The sequence below is a fragment of the Zonotrichia albicollis genome, chromosome 3 (assembly GCF_047830755.1).
Source record: "Zonotrichia albicollis isolate bZonAlb1 chromosome 3, bZonAlb1.hap1, whole genome shotgun sequence".
NCBI lineage: Eukaryota > Metazoa > Chordata > Aves > Passeriformes > Passerellidae > Zonotrichia > Zonotrichia albicollis.
Genome location: NC_133821.1, coordinates 104805488 through 104814206, shown reverse-complemented (window position 1 = coordinate 104814206; position 8719 = coordinate 104805488). Strand labels below are relative to the sequence as shown.

General features: G+C 40.3%; 1 protein-coding gene across 3 annotated transcripts in view; it reads left to right on the top strand.

Annotated features, from left to right (window-relative positions):
- The first annotated feature begins 1527 nt into the window (after positions 1-1527).
- MEI4 (meiotic double-stranded break formation protein 4) overlaps positions 1528-8719 on the top strand; it is a 137270-nt gene continuing 130078 nt past the window's right edge. The window contains exon 1 of one of the 3 annotated variants that reach the window (XM_026792741.2): positions 1528-5817. The gene's annotated coding sequence lies outside the window, so the exon portion shown is untranslated. The remainder of the gene's footprint in view (positions 5818-8719) is intronic. The other 2 variants (XM_026792739.2, XM_074538345.1) reach the window with 2 other exon arrangements.

Genomic DNA, 8719 nt, shown 5'->3' with positions numbered 1-8719 from the left:
GCAGAGGCATTTTTCTGAAAAGCAGAGGGATATTTATTTGCTCCTCAAATAGCCATGAGGAAAGTTAAATTAAGAGGTTTCTAGTATGAGATTTATATTGGGTTTAAAGGATAGCTGGCCACTTCAGCAGAAGTGGGTTTGAACAATCAGTGAAGAAGTAAAGAATTGCTTCATTTGTTGCAGACAAGTCAGAAATTCAAGTCTTTGGGAAGCTTGGAAATTAGCTTGAAGTAACATTTGAGTTCAGCTTCTGTCTGATAACCGCCTCTCTGATGGGTGATGTGACTGTATGGTGCAAAATGCATCTTTGTGATGTGGGAGTCTCAGTGAAGTCCCAAACCTGTTCACCTTGACTTGCTCCTCATTAGTGAGAATGAAAGCCTTACAGTCTCTCTGATCAGAGGAATGTGGGGGTCAACATCCAGCCGGCAGCACATCAGAGAGCCTGGTCTGTGCTGGTGAGGGCTGTCACCGTCTGTGCTGGGGCAGCGCACTGGACTTGGTGCTGCACATGTCAGAGTCTGCTGCAGCAGCAAAACCCAGGAAAGCTGCCTTAGTCTGGTTGCCTCTGCAACCAAGTATCTGTGGCAGACATTAGATTTTCCCTATAAAAATGTCTCTCTTGTCAGAATGGTATAAAGAATCCTAATGTAAATGAGACTCAACCCACATTGCACACTACAGTACTGCTGATTTGTTACAAAAGGAAGCACTGCTGTTCAACACTGTGTTAATGAGTGGTGAGATGTATTCATTTTGAAGTGGGGAAAGGATGCCAAAGCAATTGATCAGGAAACAAGGAAAATTAAAAAGATATATTTCTTATAAAGCAATGTTAAATAAGGGCAGTAGGCTCTGGCTGCAGCTCTATAAAATTTAGATTTACTCTTCATTAAGGAAAACAACATAAGCTTTTTTTGTTGTCACCTAAATTGATGCCAGAAGTGTCATTTAATGAATCATAATTGGTTTTCTTAGATCTAAACTAGATAGGAAAACAAAACTGCAAAACCTCAGTAGTGTGGGCCATGGAAACCTGATATTTTACCCTACAAAATCTCAAGATTTTGTTCTGTTAGCAATTGTCATTCTGAGATTCTGTTCTCAATCGCTTTTGGAATGCAAGTTGCAAATTCCAGCCTGATTTTTATTTAATTTCATACTTTCATATGGTAGTGGTAATCAGAGTCAGAACTATGCTTGTAAGACCAGGCAAAAGTAGGAAATCATGATGTACAGCACTTGAGATTTATGTAGGTGATAATAACACTTGTGAAACACTGAAGGGAAATAAAGGCATTTCTTACTATGGTGACAATAGGGCAGTGATGGCTTTGAGAATCTGGATATTTCTAATGATTCAAAACAGTCAGAAAATATTTCAAGCCTTTGAAATAATCCAGAAAGCTTGAATTCCTCATGTAAGGAAAATAGTGGCTATCCTAAGTTATTGCTTTTCTTAATCAAACTTTTCATTTGTTTCTTTTAAAACTTTCATTAAGAAAAAGGAACTGATATGATTCAGATGTCTGCTGTTTCGTCAATATGGGTTGCTTTGAAATCCTCAGAACAGCCAATTAAGCAGATTTTTTCTATGTGGTTAGGAACTTCTACAATTCTGCACTCTGGTTCATCTCCCCCATTTAAGCATGTGCTGTTTTGCTGAAAACTCCTCATTCCTCTAGCCATCTCACCAACAGTTTCCTCCAGGCTACAATCTCCTTGTCTCACCTTTCAGCTATGTCTTTGATTTTTTTTCCCACTTCATTGGCTTTTTTGCAGTCACATTATTGCTTTTAGGAAAAGTCTCCTTGGCACATGCCTGGGGTGTTCTTGCACTTTGCATCCTCTCATGTCATTGCGCCATTCCTCTCCCAATTCTTCCATCTGCACATTCAGAAATCAATCAGCACCAATTACCCACTACATCTACAGGGGTTCAGAGCTGCAGTTTTGAAAGAAAAATTGTGGGGGAGTTCAGATTTCAAAGGGGGTCTCATTCTGCTGGATCAATTTGGACTGAGAACATTGGAGTGACTTACTATTCACTTAAATGAATGCTCCCACCAGTCAATAGCTGAATAACTCAAACCTTGCATGACACATTTCATTTCCAACCAGTAAAATGCCTACTTTGACCTCTCTGGAAAATGCTAAATGGCATCAGCAAAAGCAAGGGAAGGCTGTTAATTTTATTATCATCATTGCTGGCAAATAAAGCACTGGAGAAATATAAAGGTTTGTGTTCATAATCTGGCATATTCAAATAATGCAGATGCTATCACAGAAAATTATTTAAATGCCTAATCAGCCTATAGCCCCAAATAATAAGATATTAAGCCAAGGAATCTTTGGGGTCACATTGATTTGTTTAATAGTTGATGCATATCATAAAATCACAGCAAGCAAACAGAATTGATTTAGGGCTGCTATTTATGGAGATCAGCTCACTGGGAGCTGTAACCATTCAGTCTCCTGGAGGACTGTCTCATGACAAACTTCTGTGATTACTTACCATGTTTGTGGCACCAAGAGATTTGTACCACTCTGCTTTCCTGGTAAACTTTATGATCTTGCTTCTTTGCTTACTGTCAGCAGATCATAAAAGAGTTTCTTATTGTGGGAAGTCCAGCTTGAATAAAGAGAAAATAAAATTCAGGAAATTAGGAAAGCAAATTTTGAGAAGACTGGAAGTCTGGGGAGATGAAAGCAGACCACTAGAGCATGTTGTTCTTAGCACACACCTAGTGCTTAGGAACTCACACATCACTAATAACAGACATATTTTAAAAGCAGTGCAAACTTCTAGTCCATGGTTCTCTCAGATAATTTTGGAGGCTTCTTGAAAATTTTGAAAATTGACGTCATTAAAACAAATATGAAATACAGAATTTTATAAACAACAGAAAAGGTGTGTCTGGTATACTGCATTATCTTGCCTTTGAAACCCAGCCATAGGGGAGATGTTGTAATGGGATTTACTGCTTGTCTAACTTGGGAAAAGGATAATGTGCACTTGTTCTTTTAAGTTGTGTGCCACACCAGAAATGTTAAAACATCCAGTAGAAGCATTTAAAAAATACATTCTTTGAACTGCAGTTTGCAAAAACAACAGTTGGTGGCACTTTGAAACAATTTTTATTTCTAAATGCATTTGCTTATTGTAGGTGTGTACAAGATTACATTAATATTAAATTACTGTTCTACAGTGATTCAGATTAGGCTAACGATACAGAACTTATCAGCTGTCTCTGCATGGAACACAGACAGCTTGCTTAAACTGAATCTGAAATCTGCATTTGTAAAAAACAAGGGAAGGTGTTCAGGGAGATTAATTCTTAAAAAGAGTCACAGAGAAATTACCAGAAGACAAATAATGGCAAATGGAAAGCAGAAAGTCACTGCAATCAGCATGGCTTGCTCTGGTCTGCAGAGGCACTGTGGCCTGAAGCAGTATCACATGTTTCTGTGGGCAGCTTGCTCTCACTGGGTTTACATTTTGAACAGGTTTTTGCCATGGCATTGATGTACATGGTATGTAACATGTATACATTTCTGTTTCAACCAGCACCCACCAGGTAAATAGGCATTTCCCAGGATTTTAATCTCCAAGCAATGTGAGGATGAAGAACAGAGAGAGACTGCCATGGCCATTCCAGGAGAATCGAGCATTTATCTGTGGTGATCCTATCAACCAAGTGAAATCACACCACCTGCACAGGAACTGCAAGGTGTTTGATGTCACAGAGGAAACCTGGGCATTACTGGAGAAAACCAGTGGTTTGAAAGATATTCTCTCTCTGTTATCACACACCTTGTCTGAATAAGTGACATTTATAGTAGCTGACAAGCAAAACCTCTTTCCTTAGAGATTATATAGAAGCCCTTCTTCCACGAGTCAGTTTCTTTTGAGCCATTTCAATTCCATAAGGGGTACATCACATCACCAGTTGGTCACAAAAAAAGCCCTGAATACCAGGATGGCTTGCTGCATTAGCTGTGGCCATTTGTTTAAAGGACAGAAAGACCAGACTACAGCTGATACTTGGCAATCTTTACAGCTTGGGCAGAGGCATTTCAGTGCCTTCTGTTTTGTCTCTAATTCTTGCATATTGGAAATGAGAAGTCTCTGTCAACAGAGGGTAAGGAATTTGGAACCACTGCTGTTGCAGATGATTTCTGTTTGCCATCTTGGCCCTGAATATGTTGGTCTTAACAGTATAATCCATTAGTGATTCTTACTTAGTTTACTAAATTACATGTTTTCCAGTTATTAGTAGCTCTTTATATTGGCCACTTTATGTTCTGTGGCAAAATGTTTTGCTCAGCTTCTGACATGTTGCTTGATGCATTTACTAATATGGTCTTTCCTGGGAATGTTTTGCATTTCTCCCATTTGATTACATGAGGCTGCACTGATGGGAGAGCTTGCAATATCCTGTATGCTAAGCCAAACCTCCTTGTTGTGAACAGTAATGCTGCCTGGCATTCTAAATTTTCTGTAATGTTCTGCTAGATTGGGTGTAAGTGTGAGCTAAATACTGATTTGAAGTGTTTGCTTTCATATACTTCCGTGTTCCTCAGCTTTTGCAATGTTCTTGCTTCAGCTGCATTCACGTGGTGCTTAGGCAGCCCAGCAATGCCTACAAGTTTCGTGCCTTAGTAACTTTCTGAGTCCTTGACACGCCCCCATTCCCCTACCTGCAGCAGTATTCTTCTTGCAGTCTGGGAGCATAGCTCTGCTTCAGTTTGAGATAATGCTTTGAGGCTTTTTTAAACAGTTCTCTCCAGTGCCTAATTCAGGAATGTGTACCTGGACCAAAAAAAGTGTTCTTTGCTGATGCTAATGTGCTGATGCTGATGCTGTTCTCTTACATGCCTGATGTTGTGCTTGCAGAGGGCTCAGGAATCTTTGTTTAGGTATTTTGTAAACCTGCATGCATAGCTAATCAATTTTCACACACTGCTGCTTTCAGTTCAGGTGTGGATGCAGAAATACCTATTTTCTGACTTTTACCTGCAGATAACTTATTACCCACTCTTTATCTTGGCTGCTAACTGAGGTAGTAATTTTGGGCTCAGCAGTTACTCTCCTTCTCTTACATTTCTGACCTGCAGGCTTGATTGTTTTTATTATGCTAGATATAATTCTTTTGCTCACATTCTCTCTTTGAACTGCTGTATCAGTTGTACAACTGTGTACCTGTTATTAATGCCGGCTCTGTAGTGCCTGTAGATGTAAATCAGTGTCCCCTCCAGGGATTTCTGTCTTTATATTAAATGAACTGGATCACGTTCCTCCTCCTTTTATCCCTATTTTCTCTTTGTCCTTTCTTTTCGTTCCTTCCTCCCTAGGCCAGGTGCCAAAAATGCTGGAGAGGCAGTATCTCAGCTATCAGCTTAAATTGTCAAACTGGCATCCACCTCTTTCATTTCAGGGAGCACTGTGATTGAAATTCCTTTTATTTTAGGCAGTGGTAGTATTTTAAACTCACAACTATCTAAAGAATTGGCGATAATGCTGCACTGCTTTGCTGTGAAGGGGTGGTTACAGACCAAGTGAGGAAATGTTTGCATAAATACTATGTAGGCAGATTCCCACCTAGAAAAAGCCGCTGTTTCTGCCAAAATATTCAGAATCTCTCTGGCATCCACCACAAGACAATTGTCAGACTTTATTGGTCTGATTAGAAAAGGCTTTTGCTTTCATTTGGTGCCAGCATATTTCCCTGACAGTGATGTGAGAGGTGACCAGATGTGTTTGTTGACCATGGAGATGCCTACGCAGGGAATCTCTTCCCTTTTTCTTCAGCAGAGGTGAGTGGAAGTCTGCAGTTGCTCCCAAGGAGGATGGGTTGACAGCGTGCTTGGTTTTCATGACCTTTCCAGGCTGCATGGGCTGGCATGAATGCTTAATCATTGCAGGTGACAGATTGGGGGAGCCTGGGCTTTGCTCTGGAGCCAGAGCTCTGAGATGAGAACCCCGTGTCCCAGCTGGGGAGGCTCAGCTCGAACTACTCTTTGTACTACACTTCTCTCTTTTTATCAACAAGGCTAAAAATCAGGGATTTCAGGGACACAGGAGTCCAAATTTCCTGTTTAGCATTTTGTTAACTAGTTAACAAGTAAACTCCGACTCTTTATTTACAAAACCAGAGAAACTTTTATTAACTTGCTGCACACTTCTGTTTTGTCAGGCGTTTGGGGATAATAGCAGGGGAGAGGAGACAATATAGAATCTAACATTTCTATTGGATCTGGCTGTGCTTGTTCATGGCTAACTTCCAGATGTGAATGTTCAAACTGTGGGTCTGCAGTGGGGGGATGTGCTTAGTTTTGTTCTAAAGATGGAGTATTATAAAGAAAGTAGGACACATGTGACAAATGCTTCAGTCCTTAGAATGTTTTCCTTTTTCAATTGTTATCAACTAATCAAGAATATTCAGAAGCCTAGGGATGAGGCTAGAAGGGGAATGCTGACTGGACACAAAGATGGGACTGGTTTGCCTCAGATAACCCAAGCAATGATTTGCAGCCTGAGTTATTGGTAAGGAGAGCAGTGAGGCTCAGTGTTACCTGGGAGTGGTGTCTGAGGGCTGACTGTGGTGTTGCTGACCTTAACAAAGAAAGTTTCCTTACACCGTACTAAATGTGTTGAAGTTTTTCAGACTCCAAAAAGTGAAATGTCATCTCTTTTGATTTGTTAATGGGGAATTGCTGCACAGCATGTCTCATAAGCAGTATATCAAGTGTCACAAAGCACTCTGAATGAGAGGGAAAGTAGAATTATCCTTTGGCAGATGGAGCCATTGGGAACTGAGCAATTCTCATGTAGGAAAATCTTTGTACAGAGTCAACATTGATTGGTTTGTTTGGTTTCAGAGTGAAAAGATTTTCTCAACATTCACATTTTTTGCAGAAGTGATACTTTCTCAGCCAACTCATTAGCTGTTGTGTTCTCTGCCTGAAAATATCTATTTAAACTCTTTGTTGCACCCTCCCAGCAACCTGTTCTGATGCATAGCTCCCTCCCAGGTGATACCAGAGATGTGTTTGCCTTTTGCAGATCCTGGAATGAAATACAGAGCTCTTTTTCTATTTCATTACGAATGCAGCTGCCAAGGCCAGCATCTTCATTACCCCACTTTTGCATACATGAATGCTAAATCCATTATTTATAGGCAAATTTCTGATGATAACTATTTGTTTGTCATTGGTGGAAATTTGCCTATGTGCTCCCTCAGAAACAGATTGGCATTATATAACATTATATAACCACCTAAGCAGCTGTAATACTATCAGAACACGTGTGCACAGCAGCTCCAAACAAATGAAAACATTTTAATGGAACATTTATTTTCAGGTAGTAGCACATGTTGCAGTGGTGTGTCTGAAAGTATTAACAGCTGACTTACGAGGTGATATGTTTTTATCACTTAGGTTTTGGATCCAGTCTTAATTGCCTGCTAATGTCAAGAAGACAAGCCGCTAATGTTGTGCCAGTAAAATAACACAAAGAAGTAATAACTGATTCCTTTAGGTGGTCATACATTAAAAACAACTAGAACAGCTTCTTCCAAAACAGAAAACTGTGTATGGAATGTGTAGACCTAGCCTTAGAAAACATGCTCACAGGTCCTGTTGTCTCATCTGCAAAGGATTTCCTACCTGGGGGAGCAGTGGCCCTGTCACTGAGGGTGGCTCATGAGTAAAGGGCTGAGTGATATGCAGTTGTCTCTTGTCTATCTAAAACCCAATCAAGCAAATAAACAACATATTTGCATAGAAGAAGGCTCTTAAAAAACCAACTAAACCCAACTAACCCAACCCAAACAAAAACCCCACACACATATGAACAATATTATGAATTCTTTTAACCCTGTTGAGCCCAAAAGGTCAACAAAAAAAAAAAAAACCCAAACAAAAAAGCTTCTGATGTCTCTAAAAAAGGCTTTTGCAGACACAGACAGATTTTTCATTTCACTTGTCTACCTGGGTGAAACAGTCACTCAAAAATGGGATCAATGACTTTAATCAATATCTCACCCAATATTGTGAGAGGTCATCTATCATTGTCTCCCAGCACTTGGGTAATTTGCAAACAGACATTCCTTGTGCTGGAGTCATGCCCAGAGGGCTTCAGCAGGAAGGGAATACCTCTCTGTTGGTCAAGCACAAAATAAAAAAGTCCACACTTACTGCTGGAACAGGAACGAGCTGTGACAGGAATAAAACACAGGCACCAAAGGCTTGAGAGGGAAGGGGTGAGTGAACGTAATGGCAGAGAAATGGCAGAGTGAGGCAGAGCCTCTGAGCCACTGTTCCCTGGGGCTGAGGAATGGCTGTAACGGGGGCAGCTCACTAGAGGACCAAAGCTGTCTCCAGCACCTAAAGCAATTAGTAGATTTTTCAGAAGAACTGGTGCCTGAATGTTTCTGAAAATTTCCTCATAACATGAGTGTGGAAGCCACAACCTCCTGAGTTCTACAAACATGGCTGTTGCATAGCTGTTGACATGGAAGCTAAAGCCACCCTAAAGACTCTGTTTAGGAATGGCTGTTTGCAGTGTTTGTCAGTGCATGTTTCTCCTCCGTGTCCAATACCAGACCCTGTTGTGTCCTAAACATGGGAATTATTGATGTCATCAAAGGTTAATAGCTAAAGAAATATTTTCATTATTAAGTAAGTACCTCCAGCTGAAAAGCTGTTAATCATATCC